The sequence below is a fragment of the Scyliorhinus torazame genome, chromosome 3 (assembly GCF_047496885.1).
Source record: "Scyliorhinus torazame isolate Kashiwa2021f chromosome 3, sScyTor2.1, whole genome shotgun sequence".
Taxonomy (NCBI): Eukaryota; Metazoa; Chordata; class Chondrichthyes; order Carcharhiniformes; family Scyliorhinidae; genus Scyliorhinus; species Scyliorhinus torazame.
Genome location: NC_092709.1, coordinates 165,066,517 through 165,080,626, shown reverse-complemented (window position 1 = coordinate 165,080,626; position 14,110 = coordinate 165,066,517). Strand labels below are relative to the sequence as shown.

General features: G+C 45.3%; 1 protein-coding gene and 2 long non-coding RNA genes across 6 annotated transcripts in view; 2 read left to right on the top strand and 1 right to left on the bottom strand.

Moving 5' to 3' along the window:
• The window catches only part of ppargc1a (peroxisome proliferator-activated receptor gamma, coactivator 1 alpha), a 1,145,293-nt gene that overhangs the window by 315,026 nt on the left and 816,157 nt on the right, over positions 1-14,110 (top strand). The gene's annotated exons all lie outside the window — the stretch shown is intronic.
• The window catches only part of LOC140408788 (uncharacterized), an 89,165-nt gene that overhangs the window by 62,915 nt on the left and 12,140 nt on the right, over positions 1-14,110 (bottom strand). Inside the window, exon 2 of one of the 2 annotated variants that reach the window (XR_011940200.1) lies at positions 6,227-6,294. This is a non-coding gene — a long non-coding RNA (uncharacterized lncRNA). Of the gene's footprint in view, positions 1-6,226; positions 6,329-14,110 lie in introns of those variants that run through there. The other variant, XR_011940201.1, reaches the window with a different exon arrangement.
• Positions 882-6,667, top strand: LOC140408789 (uncharacterized). The gene is made up of 2 exons (XR_011940202.1): positions 882-945; positions 5,633-6,667. It is a non-coding gene; the product is annotated as an uncharacterized lncRNA (long non-coding RNA).

The window sequence follows — 14,110 nt, the reverse complement described above, 5'->3', positions numbered from 1 at the left end:
ACTCAGATAGAGGATTTTGTCCCAGGGACAGTGATGGAATTGTGGTATATATCCAAGTTAGGATGATGTGTGACTCACCATTCAACTTGGAGGTGATGGTTCTTCCATGCACTTGCTGCTCTTGACCTTCTTGGTAGAAGTGGCCATTGATGCTATCAAGATATGCTGATTATGAAAGACTTGAATGTTTACATAAGAACATGCTAAAAAGGAGTAGGCCATCTGGCCCCTAGAGTCTGCTCCACCAGTCATGATTCCACATGTACCCCACATACCCTTTGAAACACAAAAATCTGTCTCAACTCAGCCTTAAATATATTCAATGACCTCAACCTATATTTTTGATCATAGGTCGAGGACGAGAATCGGGTGATTTCTTGGCTTGGCAAACATGACCTTTAAAAATGGCCTCCTGCAGGTTGAATTTTGGGGGAGTGGGCTGAAGCTGAAGACGGGGCGGGTGAGCCTGGAACAAATCCACATGCTGCCAGACACTGAGACAGGCTAAGCACAAGGCCTGCCTGTATGCCACGGGACTGTGTTTAAATAAAGAAATAATAATTTTGAAATCCCTCCAGTCCTCACTTACCGCACCCCTAGTACTGGTGTCAGTGCCCTATGGAAACCTATTTCTCCCACACCAACCTTCAACTCGCTGATCATATTTACCCTATGCCAATTTGCTCATGTTTCAGGTAGTAATTCCGAGATTATTTTAATTTATTCCTTAGAACCCCTTTCTTCGGGGGGGAGCTGAGAGTCAGATGGAGATTTAAAAAGATCGGGAGCTGTGAGTAGGAACAGAGATTTAAAAAGAGCCGGAGCTAGGAGTCAAAACATAGATTTAAAAAGAGCGGGAGCAGAGAAGGACCCTCTGAGCAGCGGGCTGAGTTTGAAACACAATCCAGAAGTGATGTAATAGGAAAACGGGAAGTTAATTGGTTGGTAAGTAACTGCTACTTTGCATGATCTATTCTAAATTGCTTTCAGATTAAAGGTAAAAAGATAAATATTTTACAGATTAGAAAGACAAAAACTAGCTGGAAATTTTAAAAAAGAGCTAATTAAATCTAATTAAATAAAATAGAGATGCAGGGCCAGGTGATGTGTTGTTCCTGCATGATGTGGGAGGTGGTGGACCTCATTGTGGTTCCCAGTGATTACATCTGCAGTAAGTATTGGTTGCTTGAGGAACTCCGACTCAGAGCTGATGAGCTGGATTATGAGCTTCAGACGCTGCAACATATCAGGGAGGGGGAGAGGTACCTGGACACTGTGTTTCAGGACGCAGTTACACCGCTTAAACTAACTAACTTGAATCTGGCCAGTGGTCAAAGACAGGAGGGTGAGGCAGGTAGCAGGATCCAGGAGGTAGGGTTGCAAGAGCCTCAGCCCTTGACCCTGTCCAACACGTTTGAGATTCTTGCTTCCTGTGTGGACAGGAATGGGGACTGCAGGGTGGATGGAGCAAACTGACCACAGCACCGTGGTACAGGTAGCCATTCAAGTTGGGGGGGGGGGGGGCAAGAGAGAAAATAAATGTCGTTGTAATTGGGAATGGTATCGTTTGGGGCATCAACACAGTTCTCTGTGACCAGGATTGGAGGTCCCAAAGGTTGTGTTTGGTGAATATTCATCTGAGGAAGGAGCTGTGCTCCGAAAGCTACTGATTTGAAACAAACCTGTTGGACTTTAACCTGGTGTTGTAAGACTTCTTACTGTGCTCACCCCAGTCCAACACCAGCATCTCAACATTAAAGGCTTGTGTGGGAGAAATGGGTTTGAATTCATGGGACATTAGCACCAGGACTGGGGGAAGAGGGAGCTGTTCCAATGGAACGATCTTCACCTGAATCAAGCTGGAACCAGTGCCCTGGCGAATTGCATACCTAGGTCTGTGGCTAGGGCTTTAAACTAAATAGTGGGGGGAGGGTTCAGTTGTATGGAAAATTAGAACACCAAAATTAAAAGAGAAGGTGAGAGTGCAGGTTAATGATGAGGACATTAAACGAGTTAAAGGGACCGAGGACTCAGGAGAAGGTAGTAAAGTTTTCAGAACTCGTAATAGAGCAGAGAGTACAAAAAGTGGCAGGAATCAAACTTCAGGCACAGCAATAAAGGGGACAACTATGAGAAGGAAGATGGTCAACCCAGGACTGGGGTGCCGTACCTAAATGTGTGCAGTATACGAAACAAGGTAAATGAGGTTGCTGCACATGTTGAAATTGGCCGGTACGACGTGGGCATCACCGAGCCGTGGCTGCAAGGGCATCAGAGCTGGGGGTTAAATATCCAATGATATGTGTCCTATCGAAAGGACAGGCAGATGGGCAGAGGGGGCGGGGTTACATTGTTAGTAAGAAATGAACTTAAATCAATCGCAAGAAATGATATAGGGTCGGAAAACGTAGAATCTGTGTGGGTAGAGTTGAGGAATCGCAAAGGAGAAAAGACCCTGATGGGAGTTATGCGCAGGCTCCCTAGCAGTAGTCAGGATTTGGGGCAGAAAATAAATCAGCAGATAGAAAAGGCATATAAGAAAGGATAATCATGGAGAACTTCAATATGCAGGTGGACTGGGAAAATCAGGTTGGTAGCGGAAGAAACAGAATTTGTGAAATGTCTATGAGATAGTTTTTAGGAGCAGCTTGTGGTAGGGCCCACTAGGAAACAAGCAATTCTGGATTTGGTGATGTGTAATCATAGAGTTTACAGTGCAGAAGGAGGCCATTCAGCCCATCATGTCTGCACCGGCCCTTGGAAAGAGCATCCTACTTAAGCCCATGCCTCCCCCTTATCCCCATAACTCAATAACCCCACTTGACCTTTTGGACATGAAGGGGTAATTTAGCATGGCCAATCCACCTAATCTGCACATCTTTGGACTGTGGGAGAAAACCGGAGCACCTGGAGGAAACCCACGCAGACACGGTGAGAAAGTGCAAACTCCACACATACAGTAATGAGGCAGACTTGATTAGGGAACTTAAGGTGAAGGAACAACTTAGGGGGCAGTGATCACAATATGATAGAATTCACCCTGCAGTTTGAGAGGGTGAAGCTGGAATCAGTGTGACGGTTGTACAATTGAATAAAGGTAACTACAATGACATGAGGGAGGAGCTGGCCAGAGTTGATTGGAAGGGGAGTCTAGCAGGGGAGACAGTTGAACAGCAATGGCAGGAGATTTTGGGAGTTATTCAGGGGGCACAACAGAAATTCACCCCAAGGAGGAGAAAACATGCTAAGGGCAAGAATGCCCATGCCAAGGAAACTATGGCTGACAAGGGAAGTCAAGGAGAGCATAAAAGCAAAGGAAACAGCGTACAATGTGGTGAGGATTAGTGGGAAGCCAGAGGATTGGGATGCCTTTAAAATAAAACAGAGGACAAATAAAAAAGCAGTAAGTGGGGAGAAGTTGAAATATGAGTGAAAGCTAGCTTATAATATAAAAGGAGATTGCAAGAACTTTTTTTTGCTAAATAAAAGTAAGAGAGATGCAAGAATGGACATTGGACCACTGGGAAGTGAGGCCGGAGAAGTCGTAATAGGGAACAAAGAAATGGCCGAGGAACTGAATAGGTACTTTGCATCAGTCTTCACAGTGGAAGACACCAGTGGCATACCAGAACTTCAAGAGAGTCGGGGGCAGAGGTGAGTGAAGTGGCCATCACTAAGGAGAAGTTGCTGGGGAAACTGAAAGGTCTGAAGGTGGACAAATCACCTGGGTTCTGAAGGAGATAACTGAAGAGATTGTGGAGGCATTGGTGGTGATCTTTCAGGAATCACTGGAGTCAGGGAGGATCCCAGAGGATTGGAAAATGGCTAATGTAACATCCCTGTTTAAGAAGTGAGGGAGGCAGAAGACAGGAAATTATAGGTTGGTTAACCTTACTTTGGTTGGTTAGCTTTCAGAGTATTATTAAGGATAAGATTGTGGAGTACTTAGAAGTGCATGGTAAAATAGGACTAAGTTGGCACAGATTCGTCAAGGGGAGGTTTTGCCTGACAAATCTGTTCGAATTCGTTGAGGAGGGAACGAAGAAATTAGACAAAGGAGAACCAGTGGACGTAATCTATTTGGATTTCCAGAAGGCCTTTGACAAGGTACCGTACAGAAGGCTGCTAAATAAGAAAAGAAACCATAGTGTTAGTGGCAAGATATTGGCATGGATAGAGCACTGACTGACTGGCAGAAGGCAGAGAGTGAGGATAAAGGGGTCCTTTTCAGGATGACAGGATGCCTACTGTTGTTCTGCAGGGGTCAGTGTTGGGACCACAGCTATTCACGATATACATCAATGATCTGGAAGAAGGAACTGAGGGCGTTATTGCTAAATTCGCAGATGATACAAAGCTATGTAGAGGAACAGGCTGTGTTGAGGAAGCAGGGAGGCTGCAGAAGGAGCTGGACAGGCTAGGAGTGTGGGCAAAGAAGTGGCAGATGGAATACAATGTAGACGACTGTGAGGTTATGCACTTTGGTATGAAGAATAGAGGCATAGACTATTTTCGAAATAGAATACAAGAGCAGGGATGTACTGTTGAGGTTGTACAGTGCTTTGGTCAGACCCCATTTGGAATATTGTGAGCAGTTTTGTGCCCAATATCTAAGAAAAGATTTGCTGGCCTTGGAGAGGGTCCAGAGAGGTTCACAAGAATGATGCCTGAAATAAAGGACTTGTCATATGAGTGACGGTTCTGTACTCAATGGAGTTTAGAAGGATAAGGGTGATCTTAATGAAACTTTCAGAATGCTGAGAGGACTGGATAGAGTGAACATGGAGAGGATGTTTCCACTAGTAGGAGAAACTAGAACCCAAGGGCATAGCCTCAGACTGAAGGGACGATCCTTTAAAACAGAGCTAAGGAGGAATTTCTTCAGCCAGAGGGTGGTTAACCTGTGGAACTTATTGCCGCAGAAGGCTGTTGAGGCCAAGTCACTGAATTTCTTTAAGACAGATTGATAGGTTATTGATTAATAAGGGAATCAGAGATTATGGAGAGAAGGCAAGAGATTGGGGACGAGAAACATATAAGCCATTATTGAATTCCGGAGCAGACTCAATGGGTCGAATGGCCTAATTCTGCTCCTATGTCTTATGGTCTTGGCATTATACCTACGACACTTGTACCTATGTGGACCATTATACCTGGATACTTCCCATCCCAATCTAAGTTCCTTTCCAGCCCCAAGGTTTGTCATCCCAGCAACGGGCAGTCCACACAGCCTTTGGGACTCACGCATTTGGTTGTAGAGAGCAGTAACTATCCCCCAAATGTACTGTCCCCCACTACATTCCTTTTTACTATTCCCATTGTAGACTTGTGCTTAAGGTGCCGTTAAGTTGGATTGCTTTCTCCTGGATAGTTGTAGAGTATCTTGAATTTTACACTTTTGGGAATGATGAGGTGCGCCACTTGCTGTCGAATTTTGAGCCTCTAACCTGTGCTAGTAGCCAAGGTATTTTATGGGAATGGTTCAGCTGAGATGTAGTCAATGGTGGCCCCAGAATGTTGTTTACGATGCCAATGCTATTGAATGTGAATGGGTGATGGTTGGGTTTTGACTCTTGTTGGAGATGGTCATTGCATCATACATTAATGGCACAAATGTTACTTCACATTTTAGATTTTCTCGTGGTTTTTTTTATGTGGACATGGATTTCTCTATAATCTGAAAAAGTGGACTGCTCTATTATGTGAAAAAATGTAAAGGGAGCTGAACACTGAAATCATCAGCTAACAGCACAACCCCTATGATGGAGGGAAGACCATTAATGAAGTAGCTGAAGACATTTAGTCCTAGGATGTTGCCACAGGGAACTCCTGAGCAAAGTCTTGAGGTTGAGATGATTGACCTCCAGTAACCATAATGATTTTCTACTGTGCCAGGCATGAGACCAGCCACTGGAGAGTTTTACCCCTGATCCCCATTAACCTCAATTTCATTGGGGCTCCCCAGTGCTACACTAGTGTCGTCTTTGGAATGAATTTCTTGATATGAGCTATAATACAGAGCGAAATATCATCCTCAACTCAGTTGGAGCAACATGCCAAAGGCTTGTATCCCTGCTACGTTTTGCATTTATTTATAGGATCTTCATCATAGCTTCATTGTGATGATATATCTGTTGTTTCTGGATGACACTTGTTAAATTTTTTATCTATATAGATGGGGAGTCTATTATTCCCTGAGTTTGTAGAAAAATAAATACCATCTTACCAAATTTTTGGATAGTATGGCTCTTGAAAAACCTTGGCTGTGTGGTTGCTCAGATGAAATGTCGACCTCTGTGGCAACAGTACAGAAGCATTTTTTGATTTACTTAAAAAAAATGACTGAATAAAAACAGGAAAACTTGAAGGGGATTAATTCTCTCCTTTTACCTTTGCATGCATCTTATCATACCAGTGTTTAGTATATTGCTTTATCTGACAGCATTATCACAAGCTCTATATTTAATGAATATATGACTGAGCCATTTCAAAATTACTTTGTTGACTAATTGACCTCAGTATGATTTTATTGTGCTACGACACAGTGTAATCTGTACTTCATCACGTGCATTGTATAACTAATTGCAAACAGAAAAGACAATATATATGATGCTATAGATTATAATCCTAAGGTTTAATTTTTAAAAATAAATACAATTTCATAGTATTCTGCGGTGTTTTGAAAATACTTATTATCAATTACCTACCTATCTCATTTGCAGAGAGTTCAGTTTAAAAAAAGACCAACGAGCAGGACTTTTAGCCCCCGATGGGGTGAGCAAGCAAGCAACCCTTAAACAGCAGCTCGCAAATTAACAGAAATTAAAGGCCAATTAAGGCCGGTTGCCAGAGGCCAAATGGAATTATCCCACCCGAAGGACTAAAGCAGTTGACTAGAGGCAGCCTCTTGGCGGCAGACAGGGAGTGGAGGGTTGGGGTGAGTTCCAGGAATTTCTTGGAATTTTGCCAAGTTGCGATGAATCGGGAGCTGTTTAAAAATGGCAGGTGGGTTCCAATTCCAGATTCCTGATCTCATTCCTAGGGTTTCCAACTTCTGGAGTGTCTTTTAAGGGTGCGAGCTTGTTCAGGTCAAAGGTCCACACCCTGCACTCCTAAACTGACCAGTTCCATTGCAGGACAGGCATGTCCTAGTCCTCCACAATTTTCATGGAATCAGACCAGCATTTCTAAGATACATGCTCCATGACCCTTCAAAAGGGTCATGAGCCATAGCCTGCATGAAGGAACTTTTTGAAAGCTAAGTTCAAATAATTATCCTCATACCCCCATGCCAAGCTATGTCCCCCAAAAACCCCCATTGGTTTTCATGTCACCATGCCAAGCTGTGGCATTTACATGTCCATTCACCTGCTGCGCACTACAGACGTAATGAACCCTTTGGTGACAATAGAATATGTAAAATATAGCTTTTAAAAAGCAAAGCATTCATAAATAAATTGCTTTTATTACATCCCAATAAAACTGTCAATCATCTAGAAGTTATTAATGTTTCGATAGCAGAAAATGCAAACAGTTGAAATCTCTCCCTTTTATGTAAATAACATGGTGAAATTGACAGAAAATCGAAGGATCGGAGCTGTAAATCAAGTAATGCTTTCTCTGAGCTTCAGGGGTTTCAAAAGACTAATAGATTTATGGGCTCTCAACCAACCCGCATTATGTGTTCTTGACTGAGAGCACAGACAGCCTTCTGTCACTTTTGTAATCTTTATACAAGATAGAGATTTCAAGTGCTTGCAGTTTCTGCCATTGAAACTTTAAATGGTCTGGATGATTGACACTTTTATTGGGCTGTAGTTTTACAAATTAATTACTTTTTAAAAGGATTCGTTCCTTCCATATAATGAGTGAATGGGCATGAAAATGCCATCGAAAGGGATAGGGGCACAAGGGGCTATAGCTGTTCTTTGGGAGCCATAGCTTTGCATTCTGGGGGGGGACCATGAGGGGCTGTAGGGGGGTATCAGGTGGCATGGATGTAGCATGGGGTGCAGGTGGGGAGTGAGGAATGAGGGTTGGAGAACCTTCTTGATTTTATTTTAACTGGGACCAATTGATACAGCACCAAGGTGGGCCATTTAAACAGCCCACCTGCATACCTGGCAGCCTCGAGCCTGCCTCCAAATATTTCCTGTGTTGGCTGGCCCAACTGGAGTCCTTACGCATACCCTGTAGAATGAAAATCCCATCCTTGCAGACACGTTTTCCTGAGGTGCACAGGGCAAGCTAGCAATTTTCCTGATCCCACTACCCGCCTTGATTAAAATCCAAATCCTGGATCCTGTCCCAAAATCCTGTCCAATATTTCCCCATAGTTCCTTCATTTGGAAAGATTAATATGTTAGTTTCCCATTTCAAAATAAATCCTTTCCATATTTCAAATGCTTTTCATCTGAAATGGGATCTTTGTGATTGAGCTTCTGTGGCAGTCTGCCGCACCATAAGGGTGAATAAATTCTGGGTCATTGTCTGCAGAATATTGTTACTTGAGACAGATCAGGACACTGAAAATGTGGAAAGACATGAGTGAATATCTGCAGGGGCAGCCAAGAGAAACAAGGCTTGCTTGAACAAAACAGCACCAAGGTTCATGAATAAAGACTAAATAGACAGTGATTTAATGTTTAAACTAACATAACGGGTGGCTGGGGAAAGTCTTACATTTTAGACTTGATAGATAGCGCACGATTACCAACAATGTAGGAATATAGGCTACGGTTTTGGTGAAATAGTAAGAAAATACTGTTAAAGCTGAAATGGAGAGCAACAGGTTGTGAAGTGGAGAGATAAGAACACTTTTCAAATGTGCAAAGGACATTAAAAAATATAAAACCAAAGGAATAAATAACATTCAAAACAACATCAGTGAGTTGTGAGAGGTAATAACGTTGGAGTCAATAGAAAAATAAATTAGGAGCAATATAGTAGAGACAGATGATTCACTACATCCTATTTTGCACTACCTTCTGTTTTACGTTATCAAAAAGCCCAGATGTGCTTTTTACTTGAGTGCATGGTGATTAAGTTCTACGGAAATAATTTTCTTTCAGCACTGGATTCAGTGCTCCATCTTGCTATTGCAAGGTTTATCTATTGCTTTAGGTACAAATTGTGTTGACACAATTTTATTACACATTCAAATCACACCTACAACTTGTCTTTCAACGCTTGCAAATGAGATAAAAGTCCACAGGTAAAATTCTGAGCAAATCATATCCCACCACAGAGTAACAGGATACTCTAGGTTGATTTCCAACATTAACAATGGACTATGGAAGTTTTGTTTAAACAGCAGAACCACTCCCTTTAACAACAGTTGACTGTCAGTCTTCCACAATGTTAGGGCTTGAGCAGCTTTAAAGTTAGTAGGTTTGAAACTTCGAAGATTTCCATTCTTGTGAGGAATACTTAGGTTATTATATTGTACAACATTCAATAAAATGTTGTACAACATTCAATAAAATGTTGTACAGAGTATCAGCAGCAAATATGAAACATCAATGTTTCTGTCTGTGAAACTCTCAGAGAATAGTCACCAGAAATGTTGTTCCCTTTTCACCCATCAGTTGTTGATCCAGGAATAAAACCAGAACATTTTGGAAATAAATAGTCGGCCCATTAATGTCTGAAGATGCATATCCCTATTTCTATAATTTCCTACAGCCCTCCTAAGATCTCTGGGCTCTTCCAAATCTCTTCTGTTATGCACCTCCTAATTTAATTGTTCTACCATTGCTGCCTGTATTTTCAGCTTCCTAAACCTGCCCATCTCTCTGCCTCTCTCTCCTGTTTTTAAGATGCTCCTTAAAACAGTTCTCTTTGACCAAGCTTTTGGTCATCATCTGTCCTAATATTTTCTGATGTGCCAAATAATGTTTGATATCACTCATATGACATGCTATATGGACTTCTGGTGGTGGCTATGAGGTGAACAGTCGCATACGTGATTGCTCCTGCCTAGGGTTTTTTTTCTCTCTTTCTGTCCGGTTAACGGATGAATTTTGGGAAGACATTGGTGCGATTTGAGAGAATAAGATCCCCTCTTGTGAGTGATGTCTGGTGGATATAATGCAGGACGAAAGGGATCCTTGTTGGATTCAGTAGGTCCTCTAGCCCCAGAAGGGGGGAAGATAGCAGAGGTCTCTGGCGTCGATGCCCTCTCAGTGGACGACTGAAAAGTTGGTGGACTTCTTAGCAAGTGAATTTAAGAAAGAAGCAGTGACAGGCAGTCGCTGACGATCTGGTAATGAGGTGGACAGGGTGGATCAGCGGATAAAGGTACAGGCGGCGACAATCAAGAAGGTGGAGAAGGCACTCACTGATCATAGCGATCGAATTGCAGCTTTGAAGGCAGAGATGGCATTGCTGGAGGTGGATTGGATGACTTAAAGACAAAAGCCGATGATCTGGAGAATTGCTCCAGACTGCAGAATTTAAGAATCGTTAGGCTGCCGGAGGGCCTGGATGGCCCAAATGCCATGCATTACATCCCTAAGATGTTTGGAAAGTTGGTGGGGGAGGGGATTTAACGACCCCTCCTGAGTTGAATTGGGCCCATCGATTGTTGAGGCAGAAATCCAGACCGGGCGAGCCACCACAGGCAGTCATAGTCAGATTCTATAGGTATCTGGACAAGAAGCAGGCCATGAGATGGGCAAAAGACCATTGAGATGGTAGATGGGAGGGCCATGCCATTAGAATATACCAGGATGTTGGGGCAGAGCTGGCAAGAAGGCATACAGCATTCAAATAAGGCCAATGCTGCGCTCTATAAGAGTAATGTGCGATTTGGGATAGTGTACCTGGCACATACAAGGTCACGTACAAGGACAGAAACTATTATTTCAATGCGCCGTAGGAAACAAATGACTTTGTTAATATACAGGGATTGGGGGGGGAACTGAAGTGCTTGAGGTCTATGGTCTTTGCTGTTTGTTTATTGTTAGGTTCTTCTGCATTTCTGTGTGGGGTTGTTATACAAGTGGGGGAGGGTGTGGTGTTATTATGCGGCTTGTTGGTGGCGGTTGTATCTGGGCGAAATTTGGAGTTTATTGTATTGTTGGAGCTGGTTGGGGGTGGAGATTTGGGTGCGGTTCTCTTTTTTTCCTATAATGTTTGGTATTAAAGTTGGATATGGGTAGGGGGCTGATTGTTGGTTCAATATTTGAAAGACTTTGACGTTTACCCTGGGTGGGGGCCACCCTGCTAGCAGTATCGCTAGTTACTGGGAGCGGAAAGTGGGAGATGGTTGCATTTGGTTACCTGGCGGTGGTTTCTTTTGCTCTTCAAGATAAAGAGCTTTTTCTGTTTTTGTTTGTTTGCGGTTGTGGGGGGGGGTGGTGGTTTCAGGTTCTTGGTGGGTTTGTCTGGTATCTGGGTGGGGTTTAGAGGGGGAGGGGGAGGAGGTAGTGTGGGGAGGGTTGGGTGGGGTTGAGAGGGGAAGGGGGAGGATGTTGTGGGGGGGGAGGTAGTTTGTTGCCGGTGATGGTTCCTTTGTTTTTGAACTGGATTGAGGGAGGTGTTGGTGGCCATCTTGGGTGGGCCCGGAGCTGCCGCAGGTTGGGCCCCTGTCGGATTGCCTCACGGGGGATATGGTTGATTATCATAGAATTTACAGTGCAGAAGGAGACCATTCGGCCCATCGAGTCTACACCGGCTCTTGGAAAGAGCAGCCTACCCAAGGTCAACACCTCCAACTATCCCCATAACCCAGCAACCACACCCAACACTAAGGGCAATTTTAGACACTAAGGGCAATTTATCATGGCCAATCCACCTAACCTGCACATCTTTGGACTTTGGTACTGCGGGGAGGAGGGGGGATCAGAGGCCACCTGTCCAATTGGTTACGTGGAATGTGAGGGGGTTAAATGACCCAGTTAAAAAAAAGGTCCTGGGTGTTTGCCCACCTGAAAAGTTTGAAAGCTGATGTGTTTTTTTTAACAGGAGACCCATCTGAGGGTCCGAGGTCAAACAAGGCTGCGGAAAGCATGGGTGGGGCAAGTGTATCACTTGAGTTTTGATATTAGAGCATGGGAGACCGCGGTGCTGATTAACAAGTGGGTGGCTTTTTTAGCAGTCTCCCGAGGGTACGGGTAATTGTTAGTGGGGTTTTACTCGGCGATCATTATATCAAATCATGCCACACATTATATGGGATTGTTGTTGCAGCTGTGCTGCCCTCAGCAAATTTTCTCAGCGGGTAACTTCTGCTATTGGGGAGTATATGGGGCAGGATTCTCTCAGCCCACGCCGGTTCGGAAAATCGCCGGGTCGGGCGCGATTTGCGTGCGGCCACCCCGATGCCGGTCTGCCGATTGTCCGGTTACCAGAGAATTGGCGCCAGAACGGTGCTGGTCGGGGGCCGCTCGGCGCGGTCCCCCCGGCGAATCTCCGCCCGGGATGGGCCGAGCGGCTGCCAAAAATGCCCGAGTCCCGCCGGCGCCGTTCAAATCTGGTCTTAACCGGTGGGACCTTGCTGTCCATCCTGTCGGGGGTGGCCTGGTGGGCGGGGAGGGGGCGGGTCCGACCCCAGGGGGGGCTCCGCCGTGGCCTGGCCCGCGATCGGGGCCTACCGATTGGTGGGCCGGCCTCTCCTGGTGGGGGCCTCTTATACTCCGCGCCGGCCCCTGTAGCTCTACGCCATGTTGCGTCGGGGCTGGCGCGATGAAGGAAGCTACCGCGCATGCACGCATTTGCACCGGTCGCAGTGCGCATGCACGCATTTGCGCCGGTCGCAGCGCACATGCGCAGACCCGCGGCGCCAATTTGACACCGGTATCGGCAGCTGGAGCGGCGTGGGTCGCTCCAGTTCTGCGCTGGCCTCCTGTAGGGCAGAGGATCGCTACACTTAGTGGTCCGATGACGCTGTCGTTAAACTCTCCAGTTTATACGACGGCGTCAACATTCTGCGGTTTTCTTGTAAGGGATCGGTCTGGGAAGGGAGAGAGGCAGAGGCTGGTGGATTGCATCCTTAAGGTAAACTGCCAATATTCGATTGCCCCAACACCGGAGCTTTTGGCAGAGAGAAAGAAATTGAGCAAGCTGCGTCGCATGAGGGGGTCGTTTTATGAGTATGGGGAGAAGGCCAGCTGTCCGTCCGTTCACCAGTGTCCGTTAGCTCACCAGCTGAGGCGGTAGGTGTCTCCCAGGGCATGTGGGGCAGCATGGTGGAACAATGGTTAGCACTGCTGCCTCACATGTCCCAGGGACCGGGGTTCAATTCCAACCTTGGGTGATTGTGTGGAGTTTGCACATTCTCCCCGTTTCTGCGTGGGTTTCCTCTGGGTCCTCCAGTTACCTCCCACAGTCCAAAGATGTGCAGGTTAGGTGGGGTTATGAGGTTACAGGATAAGGTGGGCCTAGGTAGGGTGCTTTTTCAGAGGGCCGGTGCAGACTTGATTGGCCAAATGGCCTCCTGCACTGTAGAGATTCTATTACATAGTTCAGGTTAGTGACTCGGGTGGCGAGTTGATTTCTGCCCCAGAGAAGGTTAATGAGGTGTTTGACGCCTTTTACATGGGTTACACAAGTCTGAGCCTCCGGAGGAGGAATCGATAATGTTACAATTTTTGGATAGGTTAACCTTCTCGGAGGTGGATCAGGAGAGAACGCAGGAGCTGGAGGTGCTAATTGGACAGTGGAAGATCATGAAGTGTATTTGTTTAATGCAGACTGGAAAAACACTGGTTCCGGATGGGTTCCCTACTGAATGTTATAAACAGTTTGCTGGTCTGTTGGTTCCACTTCTATGCGATATGTTGAATGATTCTCTGTTCCGGGGGGTGGTGCAGGCCATCCTGGTGCAGGCATGGATTTCCTTGATTCTGAAAAAGGACAAGGATTCCACGAAGTGTGGGTCATACCGACGTATTTCTCTGCTAAATGCTGGCGATAGGTCGTTGGCTATGGTGTTGTTGAATCATGTGGAGCCCTGCCTCCTGGGGCTGTTCTCGGAGGAGCAGACAAGATTTGCTAAGAGCCTGCAGTTGTTGGCCAACATTAGGAGATTATTGAATGTGGTGTTGTCGCCTTCCTCAGTGACCGAGCCAGACGTATTTACTTGGATAGATGCGGAAAAAGATTTCAA